We start from the raw sequence: 14,184 nt of genomic DNA on the forward strand, positions 1-14,184 counted from the left end.
TTTTGATAACTTAGGCGAGTGCTTGGACTGCAGCTAAGCCCCCGAGTGAGAGGGTTGCTCTTCACTCGGTAGGATTTTTTACAACTTAGGCAAGCACAGGGCTGCAGCTAAGCCCCTGAGTGAAAGTCTGGCTTACCACTCGGTAGGATTTTGATAACTTAGGCGAGTGCTTGGACTGCAGCTAAGCCCCCGAGTGAGGGGGTTGCTCTTCACTCGGTAGGATTTTTTACAACTTAGGCGAGCACAGGGCTGCAGCTAAGCCCCCAAGTGAAAGTCTGGCTTACCACTCGGTAGGATTTTGATAACTTAGGCGAAACGGATTCGCAGCTAAGCCTCCGAGTGAGAGTCTGGCTCACCACTTGGTAGGATTTATACAAACTTAGGCGAAACGGATTCGTGGCTAAGTCACCCACTGAGGGGGAATTTTATTTGGACAAAAATAAAAAGTGACAGAAATTATGGAGGAACTATGACACTATTATTTTGAGGTCCATGAACTACAGAAGTACTTTATTGCAACTCATCCGAGTGGTAAAACTTAAGTGTAAAATGGGCGGAGTAGCTCCGCGTTCCAAGCTCGGGGCTCGTCGATATTATGCTCGACGTTGTAAAGACGGTACGCCCCGTTGTGGAGAACCTTGGTGACGATGAAGGGGCCTTCCCAAGAAGGAGCAAGCTTGTGTGGTTTGTGCTGATCCACTCGGAGAACTAAATCCCCTTCCTGGAAGGCTCGACCTCTCACATTTCTGGCGTCGAAACGACGCAAATCTTGTTGGTAGATGGTCGACCGGATCAGAGCCATCTCCCTTTCTTCTTCTAAAAGGTCGACTGCGTCCTGCCGCGCCTGTTCAGCCTCTGCTTCGTTGTAGATTTCAACTCGAGGAGCATTGTGGAGAAGATCACTCGGCAAGACTGCTTCAGCTCCGTAGACCAAGAAGAATGGAGTTCTTCCGGTCGACCGATTAGGTGTGGTCCGCAGCCCCCAAAGCACCGAGGGAAGTTCGTCTACCCAGGCTCCAGCCGCGTGTTTGAGATCACGCATCAGTCGAGGCTTCAATCCCTTAAGAATCAGTCCATTAGCTCGCTCTGCTTGTCCATTCGATTGCGGATGGGCGACTGAAGCGTAGTCGACCCGTGTGCCTTGGGAGTTGCAGAAATCTCTGAATTCCTCCGAGTCAAAGTTTGACCCATTATCCGTAATGATGCTGTGCGGGACTCCATATCTGAATATTAGTTCCCTGATGAAGCTAACAGCAGTACCGGTGTCAAGGCTCTTGATTGGTTTAGCCTTGATCCACTTGGTGAACTTGTCGACTGCCACCAGTACATGCGTGAAGCCACTTCGTCCTGTTCTCAAAGGACCGACCATGTCCAGTCCCCATACTGCGAAAGGCCAGACAAATGGGATGGTCTTCAGGGCCGACGCAGGCTTGTGCGACATATTCGAGTAGAACTGACATCCCTCGCACTTATCCACTATATCTTTTGCCATCTCATTCGCCTTTGGCCAGTAAAATCCGGCTCGGTATGCTTTGGCCACGATGGTCCGAGAGGACGCATGATGACCACAGGTTCCCGAGTGAATATCATTGAGGATGAGTCGACCTTCTTCTGGTGTTATGCACTTCTGACCAACTCCAGTCGCGCTTTCTCTGTATAATTGTCCTTTGATTACGGTAAAGGCCTTAGATCGACGGACGATCTGTCGAGCCTCTTCCTCATCCTCCGGAAGCTCTTTTCTCAGGATATATGCGACATACGGAACTGTCCAGTCGGGAATGACCACCAAAACCTCCATGATCAAGTCGACCACCGCTGGGACTTCAACTTCAGTCGGGTCTGTGGCACTCTTGGGTTGTGGAGTTTCTTCGGTGAAAGGATCTTCTTTGACTGACGGAGTGTGTATATGCTCCAAGAACACACCACTCGGAATGGCTTCTCTCTTGGAACCTATCTTTGCTAGATCATCAACTGCTTGATTTTTCAGTCGGGGTATATGATGGAGTTCCAACCCCTCGAACTTCTTTTCCAGCTTCCTCACTGCACTGCAGTATCCAGTCATGGCTGGGCTTCTCACGTCCCACTCTTTCATCACCTGATTGACCACTAAATCCGAGTCGCCATAGACCATCAGGCGACGGACGCCGAGTGAAATGGCCATGCGCAACCCATATAAGAGGGCCTCATATTCTGCCTCATTGTTGGAGGAATCAAAGTGAATCTGGAGCACATATCTGAGCTTATCTCCTCTGGGGGAAACCAGGACAACCCCAGCACCGGAACCATTCAACATCTTAGAGCCATCAAAAAACATGGTCCAATGCTCCGAGTGAACTTCAGTCGGCTGCTGCTGTTCAATCCACTCGGCGAGGAAATCTGCTATTGCCTGGGACTTAATGGCTTTCTTTGCCTCAAACTTGATATCAAGGGGAAGAAGTTCAATCGCCCATTTGGCCACTCGACCAGTTGCATCCCTGTTGTGCAAAATCTCTGATAGTGGAGCGTCGCTGACGACTGTGATGGAATGATCAGAGAAATAATGAGCAACCTTCTTTGTGGTCATGTATATTCCATACACAAGCTTCTGATAATGAGGATATCTCTGCTTGGATGGAGTCAAGACTTCAGACAAATAATACACTGGGCGCTGAACTTTGAGAGCTTTTCCTTCTTCTTCCCGCTCGACCGTTAGCACAGTACTGACGACTTGTCCTGTGGCTGCGATATAGAGCAACAGAGGCTCTTTGCTGATTGGAGCAGCAAGCACCGGCTGGATGGAGAGCAGAGTTTTGAGCTCGGCAAACGCTGCATCAGCTTCTGGAGTCCACTCGAACTTGTCTGTCTTCTTCATCAGTCGGTAAAGAGGCAATGCCTTTTCACCGAGTCGTGAGATGAATCGACTTAATGCGGCCAAGCATCCAGTAAGCTTCTGGACATCGTGCACTCGCACAGGGCGTTTCATTCGGAGAATAGTGCCAATCTTCTCTGGGTTAGCGTCGATTCCCCGTTCGGAAACGAGAAAACCGAGTAACTTGCCACCAGGAACTCCAAATGTGCACTTTGATGGATTGAGCTTGATATCATACCTTCTGAGGTTGGCAAATGTTTCGGCGAGATCAGCGAGCAGGTCGGAACCTTTTCGTGACTTGACAACAATATCATCCATATAAGCTTCCACATTCCGACTGATTTGAGTGAGTAGACACTTCTGAATCATTCGCATAAATGTGGCTCCGGCATTCTTGAGGCCGAATGGCATGGTGATATAGCAGAAGCACCCGAATGGAGTGATGAAAGCTGTTTTTACCTTGTCAGGCCCGTACAGACGGATCTGGTGGTACCCGGAGTAAGCATCTAAAAAAGATAACCTCTCGCATCCCGCGGTCGAGTCAACAATTTGATCTATGCGAGGGAGAGGAAAATGATCTTTCGGGCAGGCCCGGTTGATGTGCTTGAAATCAATGCACATTCGGAGCGACTTGTCCTTCTTAGGAACCATGACGACATTAGCGAGCCACTCGGAGTGGTATATCTCTCGGATAAATCCTGCCGCCAACAGTCGAGCCACTTCTTCACCAATGGCTTTTCTCTTCTGGACGGCGGACCGCCGAAGATGCTCTTTGACTGGTTTTGCAGATGAGTCGACTCTTAGGCGGTGCTCAGCCAGTCCCCTGGGAACACCTGGCATGTCAGCGGGCTTCCATGCAAAAATGTCCCAGTTCTCACGGAGGAACTGGATGAGCGCTTCTTCCTATTTTGGGTCGAGTGTTGTGGAGATGCGGGTCGGAGCTGCATCGGGATCGGTCGGGTGAATGTGAACAGGCTTCGTCTCACCGGATGACTGGAATGCAGACTCTGTGGCAGGTTTCTTTGATCGCAGCAAGTCACTGGGATCTGCGTTTTGCTTGTATTCTTCGAACTCGACCGCTGTCACCTGGGAATCGGCAATCTTGGAGCCCTTCTGAAAGCACTCTTCTGCCTTTTTCCGATCACCGGTGACAGTGATCACTCCTTTGGGGCCGGGCATCTTCAATTTGAGGTACACGTAGCATGGTCGAGCCATGAACCGTGCGTAAGCTGGTCTCCCCAAAATGGCATGATATGCACTCTGAAAATCCACGACCTCAAACGTCAACTTTTCTTTGCGAAAATGTTTCGAATCACCAAACACCACCTCCAAAGCTATTTGGCCGAGTGACTTGGCCTTCTTCCCTGGTATAACTCCATGAAAGCTCATGTTACTAGTGCTCAGTCGGGACATCGGAATGCCCATTCCTTTCAGTGTGTCTGCATACAACAAGTTCAGCCCGCTTCCACCATCCATCAGCACCTTTGTCAGTCGAGTGCCTTCGACAACTGGATCGACCACCAAAGCTTGCCTCCCAGGGGTGGCAATATGAGTCGGGTGATCAGATTGGTCGAATGTGATGGGTATTTGAGACCATTTCAGATAATTTGCTTTTGCTGGGGCAACCATGTTCACCTCTCGGTTAATGACTTTCAGTCGACTCCTGCTTTCCACATCTGCAAAGATCATCAGAGTGGAGTTGATATGCGGATATCCTTCCTCACTGTCCTCCTTGTCTTCGGCCTTGTCCGACTCCTTCTCCTTGTCCTTAGACTGTTTTCCCTGAAACTGCTGGATCAGGAGTCGACATTGGCGAGTGGTGTGCTTTGGGTAGATGATATTCCCCTCTTCGTCTTTCTTCGTGTGGATGTGACATGGCATATCCATTACGTCGTTCCCTTCTTTATCCTTTACCTTTTTGGGGTTCCAGGATCCTTTTGGTTTCCCCTTAAACTTTCCCTGAGTCACGGCCAGAGCCTCTCTAGGAGCTGCCGGTTCAGCCTTCCGCTTCTGTTTCCGACTGGTGTTTCCTTTTTCCGACTGACTCGGCTTGTGCTTGCCGCTTCGGAGTCGGTCTTCTTCTTCGCCGTTGGCGTACTTGGTAGCAATCTCCATCATCCGACTCAAGGTCATGTCACCGGTTCGACCAAACTTCAAACTCAGTTCTCTGTTCTTGACGCCATCTTTGAAGGCGCAGACTGCCTGATGATCAGACACATTCTCCACAGTGTGGTGCAAAGTGATCCACCTCTGAATATACTCTCTGAGAGTCTCATTAGCTTTCTGCACGCAGACTTGCAACTCTGTCAATCCAGCTGGTCGCTTGCAAGTTCCTTCAAACGTTCTGACGAACACTCGGGACAGATCCTCCCAAGTGTAAATGCTGCTAGGAGGTAATTGAGTCAACCATGCCCTGGCAGAACCTTCCAGCATGAGGGGCAAATGCTTCATGGCCACCTCGTCGTTCCCACCACCAATCTGAACTGCCACTCGGTAGTCTTCAAGCCAAGTTTCAGGCTTAGACTCACCAGTGAACTTGCTGACTCCTGTTGCCAACCTGAAATTGGGAGGGATAACTGCGGCTCTGATAGCTCTGCTGAAACATTCAGGACCAGAAACATGCACTCGACTGCTTGTGGGCGCATCTCTGTCGAGTCCGCCCGGATGGGCTCTGTTCCGGTCGACCACACCTTGCACGATAATGGATCGCGCGTCGAAGCCTGGTTCTCTGGGGTCGACTGGAACCCTTCGCCCTGTACTGTACTGACGCCTGTCATCTGGCTGCCGAGGAGCGTAAGACCCACCCCTCGGAGGGTATTGGGCACTCGACGCCTATCATCTCGGTCGAGTCTGTCGCCATATTGATCTCGCCGATTCTCGCGCCCTTCACGCCGCGGAGGCGATCTGGGGCTGTGAGCCGACTGAACCGTATTCACAGTGACAGATCGACTGTGAATTCTGTTGCGCGACTGAGACACGGCTGAATTCTGATCTCCTGCTGCCCGGAGCAGATCCCTGATCTGCAGCAAACCTCTGCCAGCTTCCGACTGCGAAGGCTGGATGGACTCTACTATACGGGTCGCAGCTGCTAAATTCTGAATTGGGGTTCGATATACCTGAGTCGGCGGGAAGAGTTGACGTCGACTGTTGTCGGGAACTCGTTGTCGCGCGCGCTCGTCGAGTGCTCGCTGAAGGTTCTCCAGTCGAGTGCGCTCGGCCAAATTGGCCAGACGCGCCTCCTCCAAGGCACGAGCCTCGGGGGTTTCTCCTGCGATGGGAGTACGCAAAGCATCCACGTTCCTGCGGCGAAGTTCCTCTCTTTGCAGAGAGTCGAGTGGCTCGGGCTGGTACTCTTCGTGGCGTCGTGCGGGGTCGCCTCCGTCACCTGCTCCATCATCACGGGCGAAGCCAGGGGGACTGCGGGGCCCGTCGACCATCAAGATTTCTGCCGCTGGATCATTGCTACCGCACTCGGATGCAGTCTCTACTGAGCCAGTCGACAGATCGAACAAGCCGTAGAGAGATTCGTCGGGCTCGATTGCCGCAACTTGGGTGGTGGCCGATTGACGAGCCACCGCGTGCCTCACCCATCGCTGAAGCCTCGACCGGCCCGAGCGCTTGCGCTGGCGGGAGACCGGGAGGGTGGACGATGGAGGAGCCGACCGATACTGGGTCGACGGTTGCCGCAGCAGAACGCCGCGGACACATGCACGAAAATGCGTCGCACCGCGGACGGTGAGCGCATCTACGTCGAGTGGAGCCTCCTGGAGCCACGCGGAGTCGTCGGCGATGAAGGTGAGAGTGCCGAGACGGATCTCTTGACCCCCGACCAAAACTCCAGCAGACACCATGATGAAAGTACTCGGAAAAATCGCAACTTCTCCACAAAATCGCTAAAACACCTGCCCCACGGTGGGCGCCAACTGTCGTGGTTCTAAGCCTGACAGTAGAGTGGGGGGTAGGTATGGAGAGGCAAGGTCCTAGCTATGGAGAGGTTGTAAACACAAAGGATGTACGAGTTCAGGCCCTTCTCGGAAGAAGTAATAGCCCTACGTCTCGGAGCCCGGAGGCGGTCGAGTGGATTATGAGTATATGAGTTACAAGATGCCGAACCCTTCTGCCTGTGGAGGGGGGTGGCTTATATAGAGTGCGTCAGGACCCCAGCCAGCCCACGTAGGAGAGGGTTTAAGGTGAGTTAAGTCTGGGGCGTTACTGGTAACGCCCCACATAAAGTGCCTTTACTATCATAAAGCCTACTTAATTACAGGCCGTTGCAGTGCAGAGTGCCTCTTGACCTTCTGGTGGTCGAGTGAGTCTTCGTGGTCGAGTCCTTCAGGTCAGTCGAGTGAGTCCCTCGTTGGTCGACTGGAAGGCGACCTCTTCTAAGGATGTCTTTGGGTAAGGTACTTAGATCAGGTTCATGACCCTACCCTAGGTACATGACCCCATCAGCCGCCGCCGTCGCGACCGACGCGGATGCGGGCCGAGGTCACGGGTTGGGGCGGCGAGAGGCGAGGGCGGTCGCGGGAACTGGAGCAGCGGGCGGCGAGGAGCCGGCGCTCGGCACGGCCGGAGTGGCCGCCGCCGTCGCGGCCAACGTAGGCGCGGGTCGAGGTCGTGGATGAGCACCCATGGCGTCACCCCACGAGGAGAAGCACGTAGGCTGCAAGAGAGCGCCGAGAGGATGCCGGATCTGGACCGGGCAGGTGCAGGGGAGGCCGGAGAAGAGAGATCAGGGCGGCGGTGCCGCCGGCGCAGGCGGGCTCGCGAGAGCCATGTCCGCTCGTACTTTTTGCAGTTCTCCGCATTAACCGTGTCTCCACAGGTTTTTTGTCCTTCTGGTTAAAAGCTTTATTGTTTTTTCCCTTGGTTATATCAATACAAAAGAAAACCTCATTCCAATTTTAACAAAAGAAGCATTATTTCTTATGATAAAAGCAGTGTTTTTTCACAGGTGGGTTGTGTGACTATAGCTCATGCTCGCCCATGAGTTCGTGATTCCGTTAAACGTGGCCATGGAGACGTGACAATTTTCAGAGCTCGAGCGTCAGTTGTGTGCTAGCTAGCCTTAAGCATGCCTACCTTGGGCTCACTTCAATTGAGGGCACCATGGCTTGTCAGTGATTGAAGATTGTGTGATAGGGTGTGGGTAATGCCAACACAACATTCTTCCAACAACACACCTCCTACCGGGAGCAAAAGAAGGTGATCTACGACATAGTGGTTAATGGCGTGGTAGTCTTTGACCATGCGTCCATGGCCAAGGCTTCCTTCAAGCATTTTAACTCATTTCTCGCAGGACTTAGCAACATGAGTTCTGACTGAACCTTGATTTCCTAGGTTCACGCTCGGAGAACTTGGCTAGCCTCGATGAGCCCTTTATGGAGGAGGAATTTTAGGAGGTGGTGCTTCAGGCTGGTCACAGTGGGGAGGAACTTAGGAGTAACATCACACACTCCAATACAACTTTGCTTATGTGGCACGTATTTAATGAAGAGAGAGGTGCTTGTGGTAACTAGCTAAGTTACCGGAACATCACACACTCCAAGAAACAATGAGTCTATAACCTAATAAATACATCGTTGCATGACACTACATAGATGTTCTTACCCACTATGGAGGTAGTAACATAGTCTAGGGAAGTGTGAAGTTACTAGCTTATGTTCTTGCCCATTGTGACCAGCCTCAATTGCAGCGGGGGAGGCACTGGTTCCAGACACATTCATGTCGGAGTTGCATGCCATGCACCGTTGCCCTTGATGAACTCTTGCAGTTGACCGCTGAAGTCCGTATATTCCATTTATCATTGGACACCGTGTCGAGCAAGAATGATGGCCAGGACACCATGTCGAAGGAGCGTGCGATGTCTAGTTTTTGCATGGATTTGGCAAATTGTTGGACTAGCATCACGTATAGTATTTCCTTCATTTCAAAATACTTGTCGTGATTTTATTTCAAATTTATGTAGTTATTATGTAGTTCAAATTTATGAAAGGAATATAATGTAGCTGTACCAAAACTGTATTTACTTTTTTTTGATACAGAGGCAAAAAATTTGCCTCATATATTAAATAAGAGGAGAAAGAGTTTGAATGAATTACAACATCCCTAGGGAACAAAATCAACTACTCTTGTGGCATCATTGACCCCTATTTTTTTTTGCTCCTGCGGCCACCCAAAGCGCCACATCCTTCTTGAGATTATCTAGAAGAACCATCGGCGGCGCGTTTTTTTGACGGAAGACGCGAGCATTTCACTCATTCCAGATGGTCCAGGAGGCTAGCATGACAAGGGAGGCCATGGCCTTCCTATTTGGCACAGAATTGTCGGAGAGCCCAATCCACCATTCCTTAGTGGACCGAAGAGGTGCTAGGAAGAGGTGTCAAGGTGATCAAGCTGAAGCCATACCTTGATCATGCCCTAAACTCTGACCGTGAACCTACACTCGAAGAGAAGGTGGTCGTCGGACTCCTGCACCTGTTTGCAAAGAGGGCAAGGTCCACAGTTTGGCCAACCCCGCTTGGCTAGCCGGTCCGCGGTCCAAACCCTGTTCTGCATGGCCAGCCAAGCAAAAAAAAAAATGACTTTAGGCGGCGCCCAAGCCTTCCAAACCGAATCCAACATAGGGGAGTGACATTGAGTTATTCCATTGCTACACAATGTGATAAGATAGACATGTCTGGTGTTGCTGTAAAATCGCCATTGCTCCTGGTTGCTATTAGGCATATCAGACGTGTCGTGGATCACTATCTCGCGGATCTAACGAATCACAAAGGTGCGCAATATTTCTAATAGGTTCTGTTTGTTCCATTCCACCATCGCAAGATATCATAGTATTCTCTAGACAACGCCGCGGGCACCTATGATTGGCGGCTTGGGTTGAGCAGCACAGCGACAGAGATAACCTAGTCCACAAGCGGCAAGTTAAAAGCGAATGTGGCCAATAGGGACAGATCATGTAAAGCTAGACGATTCCCATTTGCCAGATGAGATGAGATTAGATTAGATTAGAGTTTCATGTCACGAGTGGCGATTAGTTTAATGCTCACTGGCTCATGTGTGTGTGTGTGTGTGTGTGTGTGTGTGGTGCCTTTCGTATCTCTCGATTTGACCTGACCGGGACGTGTGCTCAGGTGAAAACGGGAGAGCCAACGGTCGGCTACTCGGCTCTGAGTGCGTGCATGCATGGCTCTTGGGGTGGACTTGGGACCTTGGGGTCGAGTCTACTGACCACGGATGTCAGACTGCCTCCGTTGCCGCTGACCTGTGCTCGTCCATCGGTGGTCGGAGTCGGACGGCAAAGAGCTTAATGGAGTTCATGCTAGAAGTTGATCACGTGTTCCGTGCTGCATTTTCCTAGTGGAGAGGAAAGCGGCCGGGTGGCTAAAGCACGCCGACGGTTGTCAATTCATCCATCCAGACGGCTGACTTGACACACACCATCCACGATAATGATCGATCTCCTTACAGAACAGAAGTGGTCTCTTTTCATCCGAACTCACCATCCAGCTTCTTGATAAGTCTACTAGAAGTTTCTACAGAACCAAAGCATGCACTACAGGAGTACGTACTCCACAATGGCCATTGGCCGGCGCTTCTTTTTGTTAGTGGAATGTCAGAGTTAAATTAAATTAAAATGTTACTACAGGGCACCACAAACTCGTCCGGCGGATCAACCAACATAGCCTGCTTCCATATTACTTCTTCTTCTACCTTCAAACTTAAATCACACATCTTCCAGGGCACACCGTCCTTTGCTGAATGTCACGGCAAGATGGCGCTTTACACGCTTTCAAACCCCCTTTGTAATGTCAATCGCTAAGCTCTCACGATGAGACGCCACCTGAATTTTTTGTGGTATACAGATCAGGCACAATGTCAAGAGCTTCCCTACACGCCATTGCCTCCAAAAAAACCGTCGGGTCTTGTCTGCTATCCACGACCACAACAGAAGCACCCATAAATTTTCCAGCCGCGTCCTTGCGCACAGCCCTCCCAAACCTTTCTAGTTTGACTTCGACAAGGCTCCACCAACATTCATTTTAGTAGTGATAAAAAGGAACCCCTGCACAAGTAGTACTCTCACCGTTCTTCATCAGCCAACGCCCACATGCATCTTGCCATGAGTCCTTCTGTCGCACCACATACTACACACATTATGGTGTTTGCCATAATGCAACCCTTAAATTGTAAGGATAATTAATTTTATGGCTTTGGTTGTGTCATACTCGACTGCTTTGCCTCTACTTTCCAAAAACCATTGGTCCCATTATTTCCAAAGTGAAGGGTAAAGAGGAGTGAAGTGGTTTCGGCAGGACCAAGGGTTTTGAAAATTAGGGATAAAACAGTCGAATTGAACACAACTAAGGGCACAAAAATAATTATCCCTAAATTTTATGAGCCTCACCCATTAAATCTTGATGTAATTGCTCACTCATGTTCGACGATGTCATCTGCTAGCTTTCATTACTGACGCTGCCACACTACAGTTTTCGATGTCCCCATGTATCATGATCTTTCTTTATTGACATGTGTCTTTGGTTCATATGTGTATGTCACTAGTACAAAATCAGGCTTTGCAAACGGTTTCAGCGCACATGCCTCGGGCGGTTTCCGCCCATTTCGCCTCAAAGCCATTGTCACTACTACTCGGCTTGGCGCGACCTGCGTTAATAATCTATCGTGGGCGGTTTATGTAAAACAACCGCCTCCAATGCGCGGTATCCCATAAGCGGCTTTAGTTTTTCAACCGCATCCAACATACTATCATTAGAGGTGGTTTGTATATTTGTGTGTGTTTAAAAAAAAATGCTTGTACAGTTCCTGTTACATTTCACTCACATAAACGCACATACTCATTCATCATAAAAATGTCATAACAAATCCAAATATGTTTCAGAATTTGACATAGTTCAAATGTTAGATGTGATGATACATCTTCTATTTCTAAATAGCTAGCCCTCACTGGAAAGTAACCTCGGCGCTCAAATGAGCTTGAGTGAACAGTAAAACAAAAAAAAATTCAAACAAATCTGATTTTCTTGATAAATGTTCTAAGAGTTTGAAAATTTAGTCATAAAATCATATTTGTGGAAGTCGTGGCAAAAAGTATCAACGCTCCAAAAGCTTTTGAAAGTAGCATTTTCAAAGTATCGATTTTGTTTTTTTGCCGCGCCTTCCGGGAATGTGATTCCATGCTGAATCTTTGCAAGCAGTCGAAAAAATTGTCAACGTTTCTCACCAAAAAGCATTTTTGAATTGTTTTCGATTTTACTGTTCACCCGAGCTCATTTGAGTTCGGGCTGAGAAGCTCCGCGTCCGCCCTCACTAACCTATTGCCCTAAAGTATTTTGTCCCAAGTAGCGTGCCCTTCTCGCCTCGCCTCTTAACAAACTAGAGAGAGGACATAAAACTAAATCCAAAGATTCATAAACTACTCATTGTCTTTAAGTTGTCTATCCATCGCGCCTCTTAGTGAAGTAGAGATCGCGTGATAGGAAGGGGATGACGAGAATGATTATATCATGTCTTGTGCAGTGTAACAAAAATATAAATCTGCACAGAACAAAAACTATCAAGGCAATGAACATAACAAAATTGGTTTGATTTTTGTTCTTGTGGTTCAAAGTGTCATACCCGCAGCGCCGCCCCATTCAGCGGACTACAAAAATCATTAGCTGGCACAATTTATCCCCTACCATGCGGTCGTCTTCTTTTGTGCATTTTGTGCAGTGCAATTAATATCAATCCGCATATGAAAAATATGCATGGACGGAGTATTTAATCGAATGCAAAAAAAAAAACTTAGTTATTAATAGGCAATCATGTATTGATTTCTGTGCAAGTCAACCATGTGAATGTTTGACCAAGATTAAAGAACAAAATAATAACATCTGCAACACCTAATAGGTAAAATACAAAACTACGTTTCATGATGGATTGAATGATATAAATTACGTATTGTGGATGTTGATATATTTTTTCTAAAAACTCGGTTAAACATGACTTTTGGAAAAACAAATACACCTTATATAAGGGAATGAAGAGAAATAGGTTAACCTTTAAATGCGATGACTAGTGCGGTTACGAAGTCATTTGTACGTACTCCAATCCGATTAGTTCATTTGTGTAGTGCAACTAAAAGATGATACACCTAGTGGTATTTAAAAATATTAAGATCGATATGATATGTATTTATTTGATGTACTTTGTCGAGAAAATCATAGCCAGCTTAGTCAGTGGATTAATGTGGACAAACATCACTCTCAGAATTTGTCTAGAACATGTTCATCTTTTCGGGAATTTGTCAAGCGGAAGCGGTTTCTTGATTCCACCCGCATGCATGTGTGTCTAATTGGGGGCGTTTCAAAATTCCAACGCCTCCAATGTTTCTGCACACGGTTTCATATTTCTAAGCGTCTCTGGATATGTGTATAGGACAAATAACCACCTCGGGTGAGCTCATTACATGCGGCTTTGTTCTGCTTGGTCACAACCACTTTCGAGGGCCGCTGCTAATGCTCCATTTTATACTAGTGCGCGCTAGATGTTTCTAGTGTGTCGTATGTGATTTGCCATGTCAATAATCTTGTAATAATGCTAATGTGGATTAAGCTTAAACAAAAATGGTCTAATTTTTGTAATGGTTAAAAAATATATTTGTTTAGGCAATTTTCATTGACTGTATTTGGTACTGCTATGAAATCGAGACCGTCTATAGGTGCAAACTTCAAGAGACAGCACACCAAAAACATCTAATGGATAACCGTCATGAACGTGTATTGAGTTTCGGCTGGCACTCTGAGTGGACCGCTTACTCCTGAATTGGACAAAGCATTATCGGAGTTCACTAGTATTTGTGTGTGTCGTCATAAGTGTGCTGGGTGACAGGTTGGTTGGTGCATATTTACACATGCGGGGCATCAAAGATCTGTGGGATGCACGTGAATCCAAGCTTAGTACCATCAACGTCGATGGTGAATGGCATGTTATAGATGTTGGGAAACGTAGCATGCAATTTTAAATTTTTTCCTACTCTCACGCAAGATCTATCTAGGAGATGCATAGCAACGAGAGGAGGAGAGTGTGTCCACGTACCCTCATAGACCAAAAGCGAAAGCGTTTGATAACGCGGTTGATGTAGTCGAACTTCTTCTAGATCCGACCAATCAAGCACCGAACGTACGGCACCTCCGAATTATGCACACGTTCAACTCGATGACGTCCCTCGTCGAGGAATCCTACTTGGGGTCCTATCCCAATTCGGCCTCCCCCTTCCTTTTTTAGCCGGAGAGAAAAGGGAAGGGGAAGGAGAGAAGGAAGGAGGGGGGGGGGGG

This window comes from Triticum aestivum, chromosome 2B (genome assembly GCF_018294505.1).
Source record: "Triticum aestivum cultivar Chinese Spring chromosome 2B, IWGSC CS RefSeq v2.1, whole genome shotgun sequence".
In the NCBI taxonomy this organism is placed as follows: Eukaryota; Viridiplantae; Streptophyta; class Magnoliopsida; order Poales; family Poaceae; genus Triticum; species Triticum aestivum.